General features: G+C 40.7%; 1 protein-coding gene across 4 annotated transcripts in view; it reads right to left on the reverse strand.

Annotated features, from left to right (window-relative positions):
- The window catches only part of nexmifb (neurite extension and migration factor b), a 406,603-nt gene that overhangs the window by 380,546 nt on the left and 1,003 nt on the right, over nt 1-25,054 (reverse strand). The gene's annotated exons all lie outside the window — the stretch shown is intronic.

The following is a 25,054-nucleotide window of genomic DNA, read 5'->3' on the forward strand; positions in this document are numbered from 1 at the left end:
TAGGGTCTGGTGTGGAAGTAGAGAATGAGCTAGGAAGGTGCCGGTGGTCCCAGTGGCCCCCAGCACACATACGGAGCTCAAGTAGGCAGAAAGTACTTTAGAGCCTAGCTTTAATTGGACTTTTGTGCATCCATGGCAGAAATCCTGATGTGCTACTCGGACATGCCATGCATTAATAATTCATCAACGGAAATATGACACATTTTTACTGTAATGTATATATATAGATGTCAACACTTTGGCACGTCTGAGTCTCGTTCATTTTCTTCATCGTTCATGTCGTCTACTCTCATTACCCTCATTTAATCTCATGGGATTCATACTGTATATGTGTTCTAGGGCAGTGGTTCTCAAATGGGGGTAAGCGTACCCCTGGGGGTACTTGAAGGTATGCCAAGGGGTACGTGAGATTTTTTTTAAATGTTCTAAAAATAGCAACAATTCAAAAATCCTTTATAAATATATTTATTGAATAATACTTCAACAAAATATGAATGTAAGTTCATAAACTGTGAAAAGAAATACAACAATGCAATATTCAGTGTTGACAGCTAGATTTTTTTGTGGACATGTTCCATAAATATTGATGTTAAAGATTTATTTTTTTGTGAAGAAATGAAGTTGATGAATCCAGATGGATCTCTATTACAATCCCCAAAGAGGGCACTTTAAGTTGATGATTACTTCTATGTGGAGGAATCTTTATTTATAATTGAATCACTTGTTTGTTTTTCAACAAGTTTTTAGTTATTTTTATCTTTTTTCCAAATAGTTGAAGAAAGACCACTACAAATGAGCAATATTTTGCACTGTTATACAATTTAATAAATCAGAAACTGATGACATAGTGCTGTATTTTACTTCTTTATCTCTTTTTTCAACCAAAAATGCTTTGCTCTGATTAGGGGGTACTTGAATTAAAAAAATGTTCACAGGGGTTGAGAACCACTGTTCTCGGGGAAGACCTAGGGTAGGGGTCAGCAACCTTTGCCACTCAAGGAGCCATTTTGACCCGTTTCACAAAATAAAGAAAACAATGGGAGCCACAAAACTCTTTGGAAATTTAAAATGAAATAATAATCCAGACAGAGTTTTTTTGACTTTGTGCTATGTATAAACCAGGGGTCTCAGACACGTGGCCCGCACCTTAATATGAACATTTAATGACAGTGGGGACCGCGAGTTTTATATGAATGCACACTTAAAACCCTCCCGTATATTCCAAGAGACTACCGAGTGTCAGATCAAATATTCTCACGAATATTTACAGGATTTTCCTCCACCAACAATATTAAGGGCATCCTATGAAGGCGCTGCCTTTGGCGCCCTCTACAACACGTCCAATCAGCTTGCCAGCCCCGTCACATGTCGTATGAGGCTTCTGCAGATACACGCAAACGATTGCAAGGCATACTTGTTTAACAGTCATATAGGTCACAACGAGGGTGCCCATTTAAACAACTTTAATACTGTTACTAATATGCGCCACACTGTGAACCCACACCAAACAAGAATGACAAACACATTTTGGGAGAACATCGGCACTGTAACACAACATAAACACAAAATAACAAATACCCAGAATCCCATGCATCCCTACTCTTCCGGGCTACATTATATCAAAGTGCGGGACGCATAATAACGGCTGCATGTTTGAGACCCCTGATTTTAGAGGGTGTTAGTCTAGGGTTGTAGTTGCCTGAAGGTGTTCTTTTAGTGCTGTTTTGAAAGATAGATATGCTCTTTCTTGTACGCCGGTTGGGATTGCATTCCATATTGATGTGGCATAGAAGGAGAATGAGTTAAGACCTTTGTTAGATGAAGAATCTGGGTTTGACATGGTTTGTGGAGCTCCCCCTGGTGTTGTGGTTATGGCGGTCATTTACGTTATGAAGTAGTTTGACATGTACTTCGGTATCGGGGAGTTGTAGCGAGATTTATAGACCAGGCTCAGTGCAAGTTGTTTGACTATGTTTTCCACCCTGACCAGCCCACTTTGGAGAAGTGGGTCGGAGTGAGGTGTGATCTGGGATGGAGGTCTAGAAATACCCTGACTAGCTTGTTCTGGGATGTTTGGAGTCTAGATTTGAGGGTTTTGGAGGTGCTGGGGTACCAGGAGGTGCATGCGTAACCGAAAAATGGTTGAATGAGAGTTCCCACTAGATTCTGTGGAGAAATTTTGTTTGTTTGTTGACCTTTTTGATTACCTTGGTTGCCATTTTATCACAGGAAAGATTAGCCTCTAGAATGGAACCTAGGTAGGTGATCTCATCCTTCCTGGTGATAACAATGTCACCCACTTTTATTGTGAAGTCACTGACCTTCTTAAGTTTGATATGGGACCCAAAAAGGATGGATTCCGTTTTACCTAAGTGTATGGATAGGTTATTGTCAGCGAGCCAGGTGCAAATACTACAAATACAAGCAGTGGCCAACCATCCGCAAACAGAAACAATTCACAGTCGCGTGCTGATGACATGTCGTTTACGTATATTAGGAACAGTAAAGGCCCTAATATTCTACCTTGGGGGATCCTAAGTCAGAGGTGGGTAGAACGTTCTACATTTACTCCGTTACATCTACTTGAGTAACTTTTGGGATAAATTACTTTTACTTTTACTTGAGTATATTTATAGAGAAGAAACGCTACTTTTACTCCACTCCATTTATCTACATTCAGCTCAATACTGATTTTTATCGATCTGTTAATGCACGCTTTGTTTGTTTTGTCAGACAGACCTTTAAGGTAGGATCTATCACATGCCTGCGTTTCACCAATCAAATGCAGTCATTGGTGACGTTTGACTCCGTTTCACCAATCAAATGCAGTCATTGGTGACGTTTGACTCCGTTTCACCAATCAAATGCAGTCACCGGTGACGTTTGACTCCGTTTCACCAATCAAATGCAGTCACTGGTGACGCTTGACTCCGTTTCACCAATCAAATGCAGTCACTGGTGACGTTTGACTCCGTTTCACCAATCCAATGCAGTCATTGGTGACGTTTGACTCCGTTTCACCAATCAAATGCAGTCACTGGTGACGTTTGACTCCGTTTCACCAATCAAATGCGGTCACTGGTGACGCTTGACTCCGTTTCACCAATCAAACAGAGCCAAGCCATCACGTGATTAACTGCACATTTTGTTATTTTATTTTTTATAACCCTTTATTTATAAATTTATAAATTTACAAACAGTTGAAAATAATAATCAAAGTAAGTACAAAAACAGTTCAAAACAGTATAAAAACCGTACAAAACAGCACCAGGGGGTTGTAAATTCAAAGTAACTAAAATAGAATGCAAAAAAATATACATATAAAATAAACAAAGTGCAAAGCCATAGTCTCACTCAATCTCAGTAAATAACTTCAATTTGGAACACAGCATCATCGTTTTCACAGCTTTTTGGTTGTTAGAGGTAGAGTGTTTTAATGTAGTGAAGTGAAGTGAATTATATTTACATAGCACTTTTCTCTAGTGACTCAAAGCGCTTTACATAGTGAAACCCAATATCTAAGTTACATTCAAACCAGTGTGGGTGGCACTGGGAGCAGGTGTTTAAAGTGTCTTGCCCAAGGACACAACGGCAGTGACTCGGATGGCGGAATGTAGAGTTCTAAATCTTTTTTAAAGGCACAAAAAACAGGTCGGGTATTGAGAAACTTACATTTATGAAGATAAAACTTAGCCAATAGTATAATGAGCTTGCAAAGGTCAAATTCCATCCATCCATCCATTTTCTACCGCTTATTCCCTTTTGGGTCGCGGGGGGTGCTGGCGCCTATCTCAGCTACAATCGGGCGGAAGGCTGTTACACCCTGGACAAGTCGCCACCTCATCACAGGGCCAACACAGATAGACAGACAACATTCACACACTAGGGACCATTTAGTGTTGCCAATCAACCTATCCCCAGGTGCATGTCTTTGGAAGTGGGAGGGGCCTATCCCCAGGTGCATGTCTTTGGAAGTGGGAGGGGCCTATCCCCAGGTGCATGTCTTTGGAGGTGGGAGGAAGCCGGAGTAACCCACGCAGTCACGGGGAGAACATGCAAACTCCACACAGAAAGATCCCGAGCCCGGAATTGAATCCTGACTACTCAGGACCTCCGCATTGTGAGGCAGACGCACTAACCCCTCATCCACCGTGAAGCCCCAAGGTAAAATTCATTTTTCACATTTTTTTTCAGTACAGTGTAAAATAAAGTATATATTATTTAATATATATTATTGTTTTAGTTGCTTAAGAGATATTCCTGGCTCTGAATTGTTCATTGCTTTTTTTATGTTTTTGTGCATTACTTGTTGCCGTCATAATTAAACAAACAGGTTACTCATCAGTTACTCAGTACTTGAGTAGTTTTTTCACAACATGCTTTTTACTTTTACTCGAGTAAATATTTGGGTGACTACTCCTTACTTTTCCTTGAGTAATACATATCTAAAGTAACAGTACTCTTACTTGAGTACAATTTCTGCCTACTCTACCCACCTGTGTCTGCGGCTCATAACGCTACGTCACGCAATCCCGTGAACGGTTTGCTCATTATCTCTCAAAATGGCTCGGGAATCTCCGTGAGGTTGATACTATTTTGATCATACCTATTTAGTCGCAAATTCTGGAAGTGGTCAGGTGTCATAAATCAGATTCCTATGACAATAGCTTCAATATAGAGCAGGGGTGTCAAACTCAAACACAGAGTGGGCCAACATTTAAAACAGAACAAAGCCGCGGGCCAAGGTTGAACAAATGAACCTTTTAATAGGGACCCAAACAAGTTTTGCATTGAATATTGAACAAGCAAGGCTTATATAACTTTATAGTGACATGCAAAATCCAGTTTTAAATAATAATATTAATAATAAAAAAATATCAATGGCATATCAAATAACATTTAAATACAAATTGAATGCCTCTTTTCTATTTGCAGCCCTCTGAGGCAAATATCAAAATAAACTTTTTCCACAGGCTAATAATAAATTTGCAAATAAAATAACAATAACAAATTAATCAAACATTCAAGCCTTGAAGTAGCAAGAGAAAGTGCATGAGTAAAACATTAATTATTGCTTAGGGGGGGCTATATTGTAGCGTCCCGGAAGAGTTAGTGCTGCAAGGGTTTCTGGGTATTTGTTCTGTTGTGTTTATGTTGTGTTACGGCGCAGATGTTCTCCCGAAATGTTTGTTATTCTTGTTTGGTGCGGGTTCACAGTGTGGTGCATATTTGTAAGATTGATAAAGTTGTTTATACGGCCACCCTCAGTGTGACCTGTATGGCCTATCTCAGTTACAATCGGGCGGAAGGCGGGGTACACCATGGACAAGTCGCCACCTCATCGCAGGGCCAAGACAGGTAGACAGACAACATTCACACTCATGTTCACACACTAGGGCCAATTTAGTGTTGCCAATCAACCTATCCCCAGGTGCATGTCTTTGGAAGTGGGAGGAAGCCAGAGTACCCGGAGGGAACCCACGCAGTCACGGGGAGAACATGCAAACTCCACACAGAAAGATCCCGAGCCTGGATTTGAACCCAGGACTGCAGGACCCTCGCATTGTGAGGCAGACACACTAACCCCTCTGCCACCGTGAAGCCCAAAATACTTTCCTTATTTGAAAAAATAAACAACAGTCAAACCTGAACAAGCATGTCCTTCCTTAGTGGTCCATGGAACCCGCACGACGACAGCCTGAGTCGTCCACAATGAGTTTTAAAAGATGAACGTCAAGAGGTTAAAGCAGAGCTAGGCAATTATTTTGACTCGGGGGCCACATTGAGATAAAAAAATGTGTCTGGGGGGGCCAAAGTGTATGTGTGTATAAATTATACAGTATATATACATTTAGCTGTAAAAATCTGCTGTACGATATGTGTCTTTGGGTCCCCTTTGTTCCGGAACACTAATACCAAAAGTCACAATGTCCGATAGAATTATACAAAAAAAACGGAATGGGATTTTAAATTTCTTGCACCTCAAATTTTCAAAACCATCCATTCAATACCATAAAGTAGGGAACAAGACGCCCGATAGCGGGGTTAACCGCCTTTAGGGAGAAACACACGCTCTATATTGTGTGTGATATAAGTCATTATATCTCACTCGTACAGTACTTAGATGTGTAATTGTCACACAAGCGTAAAAAGAAGTTAAACACAGTTAAACATTAGTTATATGAAATATTTAGTAATTTAGGGTGTCTCGATCGGATATTGATATTAAATATCGGTCCGATATCAGCAGAAAAAAATCAATAAAAAACAATATTCAAACAAGTTGATTTCTCGAGTCAAGTCACTTCTAAAAGGTAAACATGGTGGCTACTCGGAGCTAGCAGCTACACAACAGCTCAGCACACAAGCCAGACATAAACGCAGTGAGTGTCCATAATTTAACAATGTTGCCGTTTAAAACTCAACATTTGTCAAAATAAACCAGTATCAAATAAGTTACTTAACACCTACAAAGTCTCCAAGGCAGAAGCGTATTGGAAAGTATCCAGTAAGAAACGTGTCTGCATCATTCAACTTATTGTTGCATGAACTTGACGTCAATAAATGTTGCGAACGCGAGGTGTCGCCAAAAGACAATGACCAATCCACTTCAACTTGAAGACATTCCAGATGGTTAATAATAACGGTAGGTTGTGAGTTCAAACCCCGGCTGAGTAATACCAGAGACTACAAAAAAATGGGACCTATTTAGGATACATGGATGATACAGCAGAGGATTGGGAGAATGTCATGTGGTCAGATGAAACCAAAATAGAATTTTTGGTATAAACTCAACTCCTCGTGTTTGGAGGAAGAAGAATACTGAGTTGCATCCCAAGAACACCATACCTACTGTGAAGCATGGGGGTGGAAACATCATGCTTTGGGGCTGTTTTTCTGCTAAGGGGACAGGACGATTGATCCGTGTTAAGGAAAGAATGAATGGGGCCATGTATCGTGAGATTTTGAGCCAAAACCTCCTTCCATCCGTGAGAGCTTTGAATGGTCGACCAAATACTTATTTTCCACCATCATTTACAAATAAATTCTTTAAAATTCCTGAATTTTTTTTTCACATTCTGTCTCTCCCAGTTGAAGTGTACCTATGATGAAAATGACAGACCTCTGTCATCATTTGAAGTGGGAGAACTTGCACAATCGCTGGCTGACTAAATACTTTTTTGCCCCACTGTATAAGACAGGGGTCGGGAACCTTTTTGGCTGAGAGTCAAGAAACCAAATATTTAAAAATGTATTTCCGTAAGAGCCATATCATATTTTTTTAACACAGAACACAACTAAAAACCTGCATTTTTAAGTAAGACCAACATTCCTAGAGTATAATAGGTCTCTTATTCTTTGTAAGAACATTGTTATTCTGAAGCTAACTGTGGAGGGGGGGCGTGGCCTTCGGGCCTGCAGCAAAGCGGGGTGTGCCAGGACCAGCCTCGAAATCAGCGACAGGTGCGTAGACGGCCCACCTGGGCCTTGTTATAAGCAGCAGCCAGGAGGAGAGACGGGGTTGGAGCTAGAGCCAGAGCGCGAGCGAGAACGAAAGAGAAAAAGACAATTGCTGGAAAGCAACTGAGAAACTTAATGAAAAATAAAACAATATTGTAACCCTGAAACAGGCTCTCATGTCGGTGCTTGGTGGTCTGAAGAACCCCCAGGAGGACAAGCCCCACACTGACCAATAATAAATAAATAACTTCTTACCATTAATGCGACTTCTTGAACAGGTGCGGTAGAAACCTGATGAATTGATTAAAATGCATGAGAATGTTTTATATTTTGAATGTTATTTTTGACAATGCGATTACCAGTGGAATTATTCATTACTTATCGTGTTAGGCAATGTCAACTAAGATTTATCCGAGAGCCAGATGCAGTCATCAAAAGAGCCACATCTGGCTCTAGAGTCATAGGTTCCCTACCCCTGGTCTAAGATGTCAGTGGCACTCGTCCTTACTAGGGATGCACCGAAATGAAAATTTGTGGCCGAAGCCGAAGGCGAATGAAATTTAAACGCTTGGCCGAAGGCCAAATACCGAATAATGAATGCAGTTTTTCACAATTTTTTTAATATTGCATAAATAGCCTAAAATAAATATTTTGACATGTTTTTCAAATAAAGTATTTTTTTATTGAATATTGACATTTTTTTAATAATCCAGTAGCCTTTGCTTTACAAAAAAAGCACAACGTTTTTCATTTATATTAGGCCTTCAAACAAAACATGCATTCCAAAAAAAAAAAAAATCAATCAATCAATGTTTATTTATATAGCCCCAAATCACAAATGTCTCAAAGGACTGCACAAATCATTACGACTACAACATCCTCGGAAGAACCCACAAAAGGGCAAGGAAAACTCACACCCAGTGGGCAGGGAGAATTCACATCCAGTGGGACGCCAGTGACAATGCTGACTATGAGAAACCTTGGAGAGGACCTCAGATGTGGGCAACCCCCCCCCCTCTAGGGGACCGAAAGCAATGGATTAAAGTGGATAAACCAACAACAAATGAATTATTGTCCTTTTGGCAAAAGTCTGCTTAGCCACAGTAGATATGCTAATAATGTAAACAGAAGGCCCCACTAAATCTCAATAAGTGTGTGCTTGTAACCTCATACACTTATACAGGTACACACTTATACAGGTACACAACATATCCCAATAATGTAAACAGAAGGCTCAAGTAAATCTCAATTAAGTGTGTGCTTGTAACCTCATACACTTATACAGGTACACACTTATACAGGTACACAACATATCCCAATAATGTAAACAGAAGGCTCAAGTAAATCTCAATTAAGTGTGTGCTTGTAACCTCATACACTTATACAGGTACACACTTATACAGGTACACAACATATCCCAATAATGTAAACAGAAGGCTCAAGTAAATCTCAATTAAGTGTGTGCTTGTAACCTCATACACTTATACAGGTACACACTTATACAGGTACACAACATATCCCAATAATGTAAACAGAAGGCTCAAGTAAATCTCAATTAAGTGTGTGCTTGTAACCTCATACACTTATACAGGTACACACTTATACAGGTACACAACATATCCCAATAATGTAAACAGAAGGCTCAAGTAAATCTCAATTAAGTGTGTGCTTGTAACCTCATACACTTATACAGGTACACACTTATACAGGTACACAACATATCCCAATAATGTAAACAGAAGGCTCAAGTAAATCTCAATTAAGTGTGTGCTTGTAACCTCATACACTTATACAGGTAGCCTACACAACATATCCCAATAATGTAAACAGAGGCCCCACTAAATCTCAATAAGTGTGTGCTTGTAACCTCATACACTTATACAGGTACACAACATTGTAACCTCATACACTTATACAGGTACACAACATTGTAACCTCATACACTTATACAGGTACACAACATTGTAACCTCATACACTTATACAGGTACACAACATTGTAACCTCATACACTTATACAGGTACACAACATTGTAACCTCATACACTTATACAGGTACACAACATTGTAACCTCATACACTTATACAGGTACACAACATATCATACACTTATACAGGTACACAACATATCATACACTTATACAGGTACACAACATATCATACACTTATACAGGTACACAACATTGTAACCTCATACACTTATACAGGTACACACTTATACAGGTACACAACATATCCCAACGTCACTGCACGTTGGTTGATTGCGTCACCGCGTCAAAAACTTGCGTCACACGCCACTATTCGGCCTTGTTCTTAACTCATTCCACCGAAGGCCGAATGTGGCTTTTTTTGCCATATTCGGCTGAATATATTCGGTTACCGATTAATCGGTGCATCCCTAGTCCTTACTCAAGTCCGGTACACTTTTGCCCCCTTTTTTGACCCGATCTGAAAAGGTGGGCCAGGGCACGGCACGAGCGGTCACGGGGTCATCAATTGTAGCGTGATGGCTTTTTGCCAGTTGTTACCAAAACTGACACACTTCATTATGAAAATAAATAGAGGGACTGGACTGTAAGATAACCCTGGAGTCAAAGCCCATGACATCATTAGAATGATGGATTAGTGTGAGGACACCCTGGCTGAGGTACTGTGAAGCCCATCTCAGCTTGACATCTGCTGGGTGGAAGCATAGAATGTTTTCAGGCATGTGTGTAAAACTGCCAGTTTTGGAACCTGAAGGGAAGGGCGGCATTGCAGAGCTGGCAGCAGAGGAGCTCAACAGCGCCTCAGTCCCCTGAGGACACGCTGCAGCTTTCTGTGTGCTCGCGGCTATGAAAAGCAATCAGAGCCCGGCCCGCTCCCCTGCTCTTACCTTCTCCCTTTAATTACAGAAAAGGCTCCATCGCACGGAAAGACCCGGAGCTGCCGGGCCTCAGCGTGACATGTCACAGCCCAAACGCAGCGGGGCTCTGCATACATTGTTACTGACCCAAACACACCTGTCCGTCGGGATCAATGCGCTTCTGCGGCAAAGATAGGCGGGCGTCGTGCACCTTCTCCATGGCCAAATACCAGCACTTTTTTTAAAGGGGAACATTATCAGCAGACCTATGGAAGCGTCAATATATACCTTGATGGTGCAGAAAAAAGACCATACATTTTTTTAACCGATTTCCGAACTCTAAATGGGTGAATTTTGGCGAATTAAACGCCTTTCTGTTTATCGCGCTGGAGGCGATGACGTCAGAATGTGACGTCGCCGAGGTAACACACCCACCATTTTCATTTTCACATTACAAACACCGGGTCTCAGCTCTGTTATTTTCTGTTTTTTTGACTATTTTTTGCAACCTTGGAGACATCATGCCTGGTGGGTGTGTTGTCGGAGGGTGTAACAACACTAACAGGGAGGGATTCAAGTTGCACCACCGGCCCCAAGATGCCAAAGTGTCTGCCGCCAGACCCCCATTGAATGTGCCAGAGTGTCTCCACATTTGACCGGCGATGCTAAGACAGACATAGCACAGAGATGTATGGATAACCTGCAGATGCATTTGCAACGATAGTCAACAAAATCACAAAGGTGAGTTTTGTTGATGTTGACTGCCAGCTAATCGATGCTAACATGCTATGCTAATCGATGCTAACATGCTATTTACCGGCGGTGCTAAAGCAGACATGGCACAGAGCTGTATGGATAACCTGCAGATGCATTTGCAACTATATTACGTTTCCTTCCACTCACATTTAATGCGAAACAAACACTTACCAATCGACGGATTTAAATTGCTCCAGTGCCAAGAGATGCGAAAGTCCTGATCGTTTGGTCCGCACATTTTACCGGCGATGCTAACGCAGCTATTCGGCCATGCTATGGCTATGAATAGCGTCAATAGCTATTCGCTCAATAGCTTCAGTTTCTTCTTCAATACTTTCATACTCCAACCATCTGTTTCAATACATGCGTAATCTGTTGAATCGCTTAAGTTGCTGAAATCCGAGCTAATGTCGCTATATCTTGCTGTGGTATTCCCATTGTTTGTTTACATTGGCAGCACTGTGTGACGTCACAGGGAAATGCATAGTGTCTTCGCAGAGAGCCGAAAATAAGGCACTTTAAAGCTTTATTTAGGGATATTCCGAGACCGGTAAAATTTTGAAAAAAGACTTCAAAAAATACAACAAGCCACTGGGAACTGATTTTTATTGTTTTTAACCCTTTTGAAATTGTGATAATGTTCCCCTTTAAGGACTTTCAAGATCAATTTTCCAGTACCCTTCAAAAGGCAAAAAACAGTGTGAATCAATACATCGCCACCAAATGCTGCCTTTAGGAAAAATACGGAAAATCTGCTAAAACCTAACATTGAAGCAGCAGTTATCATGAACTGAATGGATCATAGTAGACTATGTAGACCAGGGGTCTCAAACTCAATTTACCCGGGGGCCACTGGATGCAGAGTCTGGGTGAGGAAATATTTCTTAAAGGGGAACATTATCACAATTTCAAAAGGGTTAAAAACAATTAAAAAAATCAGTTCCCAGTGGCTTGTTTTATTTTTCGAAGTTTTTTTCAAAATTTTACACCTCCCGGAATATTCCGAAAAACTGCTTCAAAGTGCCTGATTTTCACCATCGCTATATCCACCCGTCCATGTAGTTAATAATATGATTAATGTTAATTAAAAAATTAAACATGAGATATAAATAATGATAGAAGTACAATTGTTTGTAACAGTTCGAGATGCTACCTCAGTAGAAGCCTTTAAGTCTCACCTTAATACTCATCTGTATACTCTAGCCTTTAAATAGACCTCCTTTTTAGACCAGTTGATCTGCCGCTTCTTTTCTTTTTTCTCCTATGTCCCCCCCTCCCTTGTGGAGGGGGTCCGGTCCGATGACCATGGATGAAGTACTGGCTGTCCAGAGTCGAGACCCAGGATGGGTCAAATGCAGAGAATATTTTTGCCACACCTAGTGTGTGTGTGTGTGTGTGTGTGTGTGTGTGTGTGTGTGTGACAATCATTGGTACTTTAAAGGCCTACTGAAATGAGATGTTCTTATTTAAACGGGGATAGCAGCTCCATTCTATGTGTCATACTTCATCATTTCACCATATTGCCATATTTTTGCTGAAAGGATTTAGTAGAGAACATCGACAATAAAGTTCGCAACTTTTGGTCACTAATAAAAAAGCCTTGCCTGTACCGGAAGTAGCAGACGATGTGTGCGTGATGTCACAGGTTGTAGAGCTCCTCACATCTGAACATTGTTTACAATCATGGCCACCAGCAGCGAAAGCGATTTGGACCGAGAAAGCGACGATTTCCCCATTAATTTGAGCGAGGATGAAAGATTCGTGGATGAGGAAAGTGAGAGTGAAGGACTAGGGAAAAAAAAAAAAAGACAAGGGCAGTGGGAGCAATTCAGATGTTATTAGACACATTTACTAGGATAATTCTGGAGAATCCCTTATCTGCTTATTGTGTTACTAGTGTTTTAGTGAGATTATATAGTCGTACCTGAAAGTCGGAGGGGTGTGGCCACGGGTGTGGTGACCGGCAGTGTCTTCGATGGAAGCCACGTTTCTCGACGAGGCAAGGCAGCCGGGCTGAGATTTTTAAATTTTTTCCCCCATCCTCCACGGTGTAAGCATCCGACGGTCGAGGGCGGCCGTCGGGAGGGAGGAGGCAAGAGAGTCCGTAGCTGCAGGCGGTGAGGCACGACCCAAGCTCTACGCTCATAACTACGGTAAGAGCCGACTTAATACCACCATTTTCTCACCAAAACCTGCCGGTTGACATGTGGTAGGGAACCATGTTTGCTTGACTGCTCTGTTCCATAGTAAAGCTTCACCATCAGCTTTCAGGAATGTAAACAAGGAAACACCGGCTGTGTTTGTGTTGCTAAAGGCGGCCGCAATACACCGCTTCCCTCCTACATCTTTCTTCTTTGACGTCTCCATTATTAATTGAACAAATTGCAAAAAAAAATCAGCAACACAGATGTCCAGAATACTGTGTAATTATGCGATTAAAGTAGACGACTTATAGCTGGGATCGGTGCTGGATAAAAATGTCCGCTACAATCCGTGACGTCACGCGCATGCGTCATCATACCGCGACATTTTCAACAGGATACTTTGCGCGAAATTTAAAATTGCAATTTAGTAAACTAAAGCGGCCGTATTGGCATGTGTTGCAATGTTAATATTTCATCATTGATATATAAACTATCAGACTGTGTGGTTGGTAGTTGTGGCTTTCAGTAGGCCTTTAACTTTTAAATCATCATACCATGTCTTCCGCCCGAAAGCAGCTGAAATAGGCTCCAGCACCCCCCGGGACCCTATAAGGGACAAGCGGTAGGAAATGGATGGATGGATGTTCATTATAACGACAACCTCCCGGTGTGATGGAGCGATGTACCACCGTCCTCTTGGGGGCGACACAGAGCCGTATATACGACTCCGGCATGACAACAACCTAACGTAAGGGCTGGTGCAAAGCCAACAGATCAATCGTGTAGCTTTCATTCTTAAGGAACCTTATTTTATTTTTTTATCCATTTTATAATCAGCTTATTGAGTCAGACTGCCGAGAAATACCATGAGCATCTCAAAGCATTTACAAGCACTTCACCCAAAATTCAAGCATTATTCAAACCTAGAAAACACAACGTTAAAATCCAAGCATTTTTTATGTTTTTAAGCACCCGTGCAAAACCTGTCTAGGGAATAGGAACAAGTGCAAGGTACCAGACACAAAATATATATTTTTGTCATTCTGAGCATGTCTTTTCCAGGCGAGGTGTTTTTTCAGTCAGATTTATGGTGATGCAAGGTGTAAAATACCAATAAGAGGCATGATCCTCGCCTGTGAGAGGAATGGCTGGCAGCACTGATGAGGTTTGGTTCGTTCTCAGCGGACTGACTGCTAGCTGGTAGGAGCCTGAGGCTGGAAAGCAGGAGGAGCCACGGAGCACACAAAGATAAGAGACTATGTACACAAGCTGCTGCTTTTATTGCTGCAACATAACGATACGGCCGCCTTTCAAAACGGGTTTTCGGGGCAAAGCTGCGAGCAGAAGGAAATGCGTCACTGTAAGAGCGCCTTCTCATCCAATTCACACCAAGCGGATGCTCGTTAAAGAGGGCGAGGGAGCGTACCTCCTCCTGTTAGGGCAGGGGTGTCGAACCTACGGCCTTCGAACAGGTTTTATCTGGCCCGCGAGATGAGTCTGCCAAGTATAAAAATGTGTTTGTAAATGTGTCCACCGGATGTCACAGTAGTAATTCTGTTAGGCAAGCAAACAGGTTTATACCAGGGCCAAGCAAGAGGTATTAAAGAAGTGTTCAAGGCCACATGTCATCTGCGGCCCTGCTCGCTCTGGTCGGCAAAGCTACAAACAATCTGCAATCAGCGCACCTGGTACTAATGAAAGCAAGCAGTATAAAGACCAGCGGACCCGAGGATCATACGCCGGAACGTAGTTCACTCTTTGTACTAAGCATCCCGTCTCTGGCTTCCCTCCCGCTTACTTGCTCTCCTTGTTGCTTCCTGGTTTCCCGTGTCTCATGCTTGTTTTTGTTTTTCCCGTGATCGAGCTGTGTGCCTCGACTCCCCTCCGGATATTGGACTGCCTCCCTCGATCCTCGACCCATGCTTGGACACGGACCTCGTTGCTTCTCTCCTGCCCCCGGCCGCTTGCCTGCCCACGGACTGCCTTCTCTCCTTGCCCCTTCTAGTCTGACGATGGATTCGTCCAACACAGACTTACAACAAACCCTGGTAACATTTACATTGTTAATTCTATGCATCGTTTTGCACCAAACACTTGGAGTAGCATACACCTCCCACACACTCATCATCGGGTTCAATTAAGCAATTGAACTGATTCCCGCCGTACGTAACAACACGAAACTTAAAACCTTTCGTTTTATGTCTTCTGCTTCGAACACATGGTCATTTGCAGTTCTCCAAGAAATGTCTCGGTCAAACACGAGAATAGTGAACTTAAACCTTTTGAAAAAGTTTTACCTTAGTTTCTTTCGGTTTGTTGAGTTAAAGTAAGAAAGTACAGTAGCAATGATTGTCACAAACACTCTAGGTGTGGTGAAATTTGTCCTCTGCATTCGACCCATCCCCTTGTTCACCCCCTGGGAGGTGAGGGGAGCAGTGAGCAGCAGTGGTGGCCACGCCCGGGAGTTGTTTTTGGTGATTCAACCCCCAATTCCAACCATTGATGCTGAGTGCCAAGCAGGGAGGTAATGGCTCACATATTTATATTCTTTTGTATGACTCGGCCGGGGTTTGAACTCACAACCTACCGATCCCAGGGCGGACACTCTAACCACTAGCGCTGGAGTTATTTGATACATCGAGAGGTTCCATCTTGTGTTTTTTTTTTGTTCAAACCCAGAAAGACTGTGACTTAAAGTTTAATCCTGACTTTGTAGACGCACTGAGACCAAGTCTAAGCTCATTGGCACCAATTTCCTCAGAATGAAGTTGTCTTTATTTTTAAGTTATCCTACCATGATTTTACCATTTCGGCCCACTTGGGAATAAATATTCCTCCACGCGGCCTCCGAGCTAAAATGACATTGACACTAGCATGTTCCATGGTTGTTATAAAAAGGTCAAAAGAACATAGGAGGGGTTCTGTTCTAGGTTTTATTTCGCCGCAAGAGTTTTGATCGGAAGTAAACCAAGAGGCGGGCCTCCAAACCAGGATGACTACTGTGCAGAAAACAGTGTGAACTCTCTTAGTACCCAAGGGGCCTAGATCTTACTACAAAAAGCAGATACAAGCAAAAACTCAAACTGTGCAATGGAATCTATCCCCTCTACATCAACCAAGAGCTACTTCTTGGGTACTGATTAATGCAAAGGGCTACCAGTTTGATACACACTTCAATAAATTGCCAGAAATAGCCAATTTGCTCAATTTACCTTTAAATCCATGTTATTATTAATAATTAATGATATTTATCTTTGTGGAAACACTGATCATCTTAATGATTTCTCACAATAAATATATATTTTGATGACATGTTTTAAATAGGTTAAAATCCAATCTGCACTTTGTTAGAATATATAACAAATTGGACCAGGTTATATTTCTAACAAAGACAAATCATTATTTCTTTTAGATTTTCCAGAACAAAATTTTTCAAATAAATTCAAAAGACTTTGAAATACGATTAAAATTTGATTCTACAGATTTCCTAGATTTGCCTGAATATTTTTTAATTTTAATCATGATAAGTTTGAAGAAATATTTCGCAAATATTCTTCCTCGAAAAAACAGAAGCGAAAATGAAGAATTAAATTAAAATGTATTTATTATTCTTTACAATAAAACAAATAAATTTACATGAACATTGATTTAAATTGTCAGGAAAGAAGAGGAAGGAATTTAAAAGGCAAAAAGGTATTCGTGTTTAAAAATCCTAAAATAATTTTTAAGGTTGTATTTTTTCTCTAAAATTGTCTTTCTGAAAGTTATAAGAAGCAAAGTAAAAAAAATAAATGAATTCATTTAAACAAGTGAAGACCAAGTCTTTCAAATATTTTCTTGGATTTTCTAACTCTATTTGAGTTTTGTCTCTCTTAGAATTAAAAATGTCAAGCAAAGCGAGACCAGCTTGCTAGTAAATAAATAAAATGTAAAAATAGAGGCAGCTCACTGGTAAGTGCTGCTATTTGAGCTATTTTTAGAACAGGCCAGCGGGCGACTCATCTGGTCCTTACGGGCACCGCGTTGGTGACCCCTGCTCTACGTTATCCAAAATAAAATATTTTTCTTGAGTCATCTCAGAAATTATCCCTCGGTCGCGTTCCCAGACATGTCGAAAAACCGTATTTTTCGGACTATAAGGCGCATTTAAAATCCTTTCATGTTCTCAAAAATCAACATTGGGCCTAATAGGTTTATAACTATAAACTGTATTTATATTACTCACATGTAAAATATACCTAAGTGTTTATTGTCTATTGTGAGCGAACTGTGGTGCTAAATTTCCCCCAGGGATCAATAAAGTACTTTCTATTCTATCTATTCTATTCTATAACCGGGTGCGCCTAATATACGGAATAATTCTGGTTGTGCTTACCGACTTCGAACAATTTTATTTGGTATATGGTGTAATGATAAGTGTGACCAGTAGATGGCAGTCAAACATAAGAAATATTTGTAGACTGCAATAGGGTGGCAGTCACACATAAGATATACGTGTAAATTGCACGATGACGCCGGTAAACAACACCAAAACTTTAGATGTTACGTTGAAAATAAAGAACATTACACACGGCACTCAAAAATCCGTCAAAAATGTTTTAGTACGACTTTGAAGCTGCACCGCTTGATGGACTTTTGGCATTTTGTTTTCGCAATATTATGCAAAACCAACTTTTCTTAACTTCTGGTACCTGCTGATGTGTATTTGAGATCTGCATAAGTCCTAAAAATGTGCACATGTCCGCACATGTCTTACCTTATACACACACCATAATAATATTGGTATGTCGAAGAATAGTTCAATCCATGAAGTATGTGTAGAAATCTTTATTTATAATTGAATCACTTGTTTAGTTATTTGTATATCTTTTTTTCCAAATAGTTCAATAAAGACCACTACAAATGAGCAATATTTTGCACTGTTATACAATTTAATAAATCAGAAACTGATGACATAGTGCTGTATTTTACTTCTTTATCTTTTTTTTTTTCAACCAAAAATGCTTTGCTCTGATTAGGGGGTACTTGAATTAAAAATATGTTCACAGGGGGTACATCACTGAAAAAAGGTTGAGAACCATTGCTCTAAAATCTGTAGATGTTATTGTCACACATGCATGCACAGTAGATGGCAGCATTGTCCTGTTTAAGAGTGTCACAACATTGCTGTTTACGGCAGATGAACTGCTTTACGGTAGACGAAAACGTGACTGCTGTTGTTGTGTGTTGTTGCCGCGCTGGGAGGGCGTTAATGAAACTGCCTAACGATAAACCCACATAAGAAACCAAGAACTCACCCTCGATCATTCTACAGTTATAACGTCATTGGGCAGGCACTCTGTTTGTATTGTGGGAAAGCGGACATGAAAACAGGCTGTCCTCACTCAGGTCCGCATGGAGTTGGAGGGGGCGTGGCCTCCAGCTCCGCCTGAATTTCAAGAGATTTTCGGAAGAAAATTTGTCCCGGGAAGTTTTCGGGAGAGGCGCTGAATTTCGGGAGTCTCCCTGAAAACCCGGAAGGGTTGACAAGTATGGGTGAGCAACCCAACGCGTTCCCCTTTTCTCGTGGTTTTTCGTAGAATCTTGCACACTTTCGCCCGTTTCGATTACATATCGAGGTACTCTTTTTATTAGGGATGCACCGATTAATCGGTAACCGAATATATTCGGCCGAATATGGCAAAAAAAGCCACATTCGGCCTTCGGTGGAATGATAAATAAATAAATGATAAATGGGTTGTACTTGTATAGCGCTTTTCTACCTTCAAGGTACTCAAAGCGCTTTGACACTACTTCCACATTCACACACACATTCACACACTGATGGAGGGAGCTGCCATGCAAGGCGCCAACCAGCACCCATCAGGAGCAAGGGTGAAGTGTCTTGCTCAGGACACAACGGACGAGACGAGGTTGGTTCTAGGTGGGATTTGAACCAGTGACCCTCGGGTTGCGCACGGCCACTCTCCCACTGCGCCACGCATGAGTTAAAAGCAAGGCCGAATAGTGGCGTGTGACGCAAAGACGCAATTTTTTGACGCGGTGACGCAATCAACCAACGTGCAATGTTCAATGTAAATTGTTTTGTACATAGTTAGTTTCCTTCTTTTTATTCTGAAGCTGAAGTACTGTTATTGACAAATCTGTTCTGGCCTGGGATATGTTGTGTACCTGTATAAGTGTATGATATGTTGTGTACCTGTATAAGTGTATGATATGTTGTGTACCTGTATAAGTGTATGATATGTTGTGTACCTGTATAAGTGTATGATATGTTGTGTACCTGTATAAGTGTATGAGGTTACAAGCACACACTTAATTGAGATTTACTTGAGCCTTCTGTTTACATTATTAGCATATCTACTGTGGCTAAGCAGACTTTTGCCAAAAGGACAATAATTCATTTGTTGTGGGTTTATCCACTTTAATGCACTTTATTTTTTTTGGGGAATGCATGTTTTGTTTGAAGGCCTAATATAAATGAAAAACTGTGCTTTTTTTTGAAAAGCAAAGGCTACTGGAATATTAAAAAATGTCAATATTCAATAAAAAATTACTTTATTTGAAAAACATGCTTTAAAATGTATTCTAGGCTATTTATGCAATATAAAAAAGTTGTGAAAAACTGCATTCATTATTCGGTATTCGGTATTTGGTATTCGGCCTTCGGCCAAGCGCTCAAATTTTATTCGGTTTCGGCTTCGGCCACAAATTTTCATTTCGGTGCATCCCTACTTTTTATCATTTTTCGCGATTTGAACGATTCCAACGGCCTAAAACCACACCAGCATAGCACATTTTCTTCAAGAACTGCAAAATGCCGGCCAGAACGCGACGACAACAGACGCTCGCTGGCCCACCACGTCCGGCCTCGCATGCTAAATGAGTCGGACGTGACGTCAGGTGAAAATCTATTGTAGGAAAGCCGTTAGACTTAAATCCAAACCAGTTGGCAACTGACAAAAACACACTTCACTGGTCTGGAGCCAATGGTTTTTCATAGGAAACAACAAAAACCGTCTCCTGTTTTTACTTCTTTACATGTTGTGGTCAGGAGACACAGTTGAATAAAAACCCATCAATGCAGCAAAGCGGAGACTATGGAGTATAAGACTGCAGAGTCCATTATGTTAGCATCTATGCTCGTTTTGGTCATCTTGCTACACCTCGTACCCTCAAATGTGGCAAAAACAAAGCCATGAGGTATCTTCTTGACCAAATATTTTACACATCTACTTGTCAAAGTAGATGTGTAAAAGAGGATGTGGTACAAGGGCCCCAAGCCCAGGAAAGGCCGGGGCTTGGAAGATTTTTTTCAGTCATTAAATCTGTAAGGTTTTCATGGTAAGGTTTTTGTGTTGTTGTTGTTGGGGACAAGTGTTGTAAATGAGCTTTGGCTACAAACGCTATGATGCATACATTGGATAACTGTTTCAGATGTCTATCTTTTTTATATGTCCCTATTTCAAATAAACCTTCAAATTAATAAGTTATAAAAATGACGTCCATCCATTTTCTAACGCGTATTCCCTTTTGGTGCCTAGCTCTGCTACAATTGGGTGGAAGGCGGGGTACACAGTGGACAAGTCGCCAAAAAAACGACGTCATAAATAATAAGGTTGCTTGAATCTAAGACTCGGGCAGTTATTCTTTAACTTGTTGGATGAGGGGCATTTTTACCACTGTGTTACATGGCCTTTCCTTTTAACAACACTCAGTTTGGGAACTGAAGTGACCAATTTTTAAAGCGTTTCAGGTGAAATTCTTTCCTATTCTTGCTTGATGTGTTCAAACAGACCGGGGTCTCCGTTGTTGTATTTTCTGGGTGTTGTTGATATATGGCTTTCGCATTGCAAAGTAGAGTTTTAACTTGCATTTATAGATGTAGAAAGGAAGTGTAGTTACTAGCAGTGGTTTTCTAAAGTGTTCCTGAGCCCATGTGGTGATATTCTTCACACAATGACGTCGGTTTTAGATGCAGTACCCACTGAGGGATTGAATGTTGGTTTTCCGTCTTGAAGTGATTTCTCCAGATTCTCTGGACATTTTAATTATATTACAGACCATAGACGGTGAAATCCCTAAATTCCTTGCACTAGCTCGTTGAGAAATGTTCTTAAACTGTTCGACCATTTGCCAACGCATTTGTTGACAAAGCAGTGACTGTTTGTGAATGACTGAGCATTTCAGGGAAGCTGTTTTCATACCCAATCATGGAACCCACCTGTTCCCAATTAGCCTGTTCACCTGTGGGATGTTCCAAATAAGTGTTTGATGAGCATGCCCTGACGTTCTCGGTCTTTTTGGACACTTGTGCTTGCTTTTTTGAAACACGTTGCAGGCATCAAAATCTAAATGAGCTAATATTTGCAAGAAATTTTGTTTTCCAGTTCGAACGTTAAGTATCTTGCAGTGTTTCCCACACATTAATTTATTTGTGGCGGCCCGCCACGAAAGAATTACGGCCGCCGCAAAAAAAAGTAAAAAATAATAATATATATTTTTCCGGCTTTTGACTCGCTCGACCGCTCATAAACGCAATGGGACTCTGTCTGTGAATGTTGCTTGTAGTTACATATTAAAGAAATATGTAAATGTTATATAAATATGTATATCCATCCATCCATCCATTTCTACCACGTATTCCCTTTTGGGGTCGCGGGGGGCGCTGTATAAATATGTAAATAAAGTGTTGTAATTATATTCAATCAATCAATCAATGTTTATTTATATAGCCCTAAATCACAAATGTCTCAAAGGACTGTACAAACCATTACGAGATCCTCGGAAGAACCCACATAAGGGCAAGGAAAAACTCACACCCAGTGGGACGTCGGTGACAATGCTGACTATGAGAAACCTTGGAGAGGACCTCAAACATAGTCCGAGGTCACACTGTTGTGGGAGACACACTGCATCCTATCAGTAAGATAAGAGTTAAACCAAGACAGGGCTAAGTCTGACATACCAATTCGTGTTTTGATACGCTCTAATAAAATATTATGATCCACGGTATCGAAAGCAGCGCTAAGATCGAGGAGCAGCAACATAGATGACGCATCAGAACCCATCGTTAGCAATAGATCATTAGTCATTTTTGCGAGGGCTGTCTCAGTGGAGTGATTTGCCCTGAAACCGGATTGAAAGGTTTCACATAGATTGTTAGACGCTAAATGTTCATTTAGCTGCTCTGCAACAATTTTTTCAAGGATTTTCGAAATAAAGGGAAGGTGAGAGTTTACCATGAGGTCAGGATCGAGGTTAGGTCTTTTAAGGAGAGGATGAATAACCGCTTTTTTGAATGCTAGGGGAACCAAACCCGAGGAAAGTGATATGTTTATAATATTTAGCACTGATGGACCTAATAATACAAAATATTCAAACTCTGCATTCTTCTTGTCCCCCCCACCACCACCACAAATAGATGCCTGACCTGGGGGAAACGCTATCTTGTCTTTGCAGTCTATTCAATTGAATATAGGTTGAAAAGGATTTGCAAACATTGTATTTTGTTTTTATTTACGATTTACACAATGTGCCAACTTTACTGGTTTTGGAGTTTTGTAACTCACTCAGCATGCCTCAAGCCCCACCTGACCAAGTAGAAGGAATACAAATAGTAGCATATAGTTTCTGGACCTACAGAGGGGCATCAAAAGCGAGTCAGTACAAAAGGAGCACTGCTCAAAATGTTATCTTTCCCCCTCAAAGTCCACTTGGTTATTTCCTGTTGCAGCCTAAAAAAATGTGTCCCTTTATAAGAAGAAAAAAAAGAAGATTCCACTCACTACTCCATACTGTCAACCTTCTTCCTGTTTACATTCCTGCGACCAATAGGAGAGGAGCGACGTGTCACATGGTACGTTGTGACACATGGGTACGTTTTGAGCCGCCTAACCCGAACCCAGTCTGGGGGAACTGATGCGAAGGAACCCCCCTCTGGTGCTAAAACACCACCGCCACCAACCCCCTGTTTGCCCGTGCACGTCACAGCACCCGGGGGGGGCCCCCGATGGGCGCGCACGTCGTCTCCGTCACACGGTATAGCGGTCTCCGTCACACGGTATAGCGGTATAGCTCGGTTGGTAGAGCAGCCGTGCCAGCAACTTGAGGGTTGCAGGTTCGATTCCCGCTTCTGCCATCCTAGTCACTGCCGTTGTGTCCTTGGGCAAGACACTTTACCCACCTGCTCCCAGTGCCACCCACACTGGTTTAAATGTAACTTAGATATTGGGTTTCACTATGTAAAGCGCTTTGAGTCACTAGAGAAAAGCGCTATATAAATATAATTCACTTCACTTCACATGATAACGACACCCACATCAATGTGTCAACTCAATTTAACCCTCTTATAGTCTCTCTTTGACTCAATCAATGCACGGCCTTCCATCTGCTTCGCACTGCTGTCTTCATATCTGCTCCAAACACCCCATTGTCTGCAAAACACACTGATTGTCTTCTTCTGTGTATCGTACAGTATTTTGTATTCCTATAGTCTTTTGTTTAGTGTACAGGATTGCTTATTATTTTATTGGATATTAGTCTATTTACTTCAATTGTTAGTTTTTTTTCCTTGTGTTATTTATTTCACCCCATATTTGTTCCCACTGCCGCACCTTAAATTGGAGTCTTTAATCTCGTTATATGCAAATATAATGACAATAAAGTCCATTCTATTCTAAAAAAACTTCCAAGTGAGGCTCGGTGGTACCTGTGCAGAATTCTTAAAAAAAAACAAAAAAAAAAACCACCTAATATGATGGCAACGTCAGCACTCGTGCAAGCGTGGGACGCCCCCGGGTAAATGCAGCGTGAAGGCATTCCGGGCACCTGTGTACTCCACCACCGCCATGTTGGGGTGGGGGTAGGGGGAGGGGGAGGGGTCACCTGGAATAATGTCATAATAAGGATTTATGTTGGGAATTATTTTCAGCCAGGGAGGGGCCTCTCCCTGAGAAGGTGTGTTAACCCACATTGGGGGTTCAATATCCCATTCATGAATCATTCATTACTGGGGACTATTTGTCTTGTTCCATTGGGCAGTATATATGTATGTTTATATATATATATATATATATATATATATATAAATGGATAGATAAAAAAATGAAAAAAAAAAAATATATATATATATTCCTGACAAGGAGGGAAACCTGCAAAACAGGCTTGTCGGGATGATATAGCCTATGTGTTTTTTCATGACCTAATGTGTGTGTATATATATATATATATAGATAAAAAAATTAAAAAAAAATATATATATATATTCCTGACAAGCAGGGAAACCTGCAAAACAGGCTTGTCGGGATGATATAGCCTATGTGTTTTTTCATGACCTAATGTGTGTATATATATATATATATATATATATATATATATATAAATGGATAGATAAAAAAATGAAAAAAAAAAAATATATATATATATTCCTGACAAGCAGGGAAACCTGCAAAACAGGCTTGTCGGGATGATATAGCCTATGTGTTTTTTCGTGACCTAATGTGTGTGTGTGTATATATATATATATATATATATATATATAGATAAAAAATGAAAAAAAAATATATATATATATATTCCTGACAAGCAGGGAAACCTGCAAAACAGGCTTGTCGGGATGATATAGCCTATGTGTTTTTTCATGACCTAATGTGTGTGTATATATATATATATATATATATATATATATATATATATATATATATATATATATGTGTGTGTGTGTGTGTGTGTGTGTGTGTGTGTGTGTGTGTGTGTGTGTGTGTGTGTGTGTGTGTGTGTGTTAGGATTTAAAATGGCCTTATTTGTCTAAAAAAAATGTGTGTTTTGGAGCATGCATGCATCAAATG

This window comes from Nerophis ophidion, linkage group LG05 (assembly GCF_033978795.1).
Source record: "Nerophis ophidion isolate RoL-2023_Sa linkage group LG05, RoL_Noph_v1.0, whole genome shotgun sequence".
Classification (NCBI taxonomy): domain Eukaryota; kingdom Metazoa; phylum Chordata; class Actinopteri; order Syngnathiformes; family Syngnathidae; genus Nerophis; species Nerophis ophidion.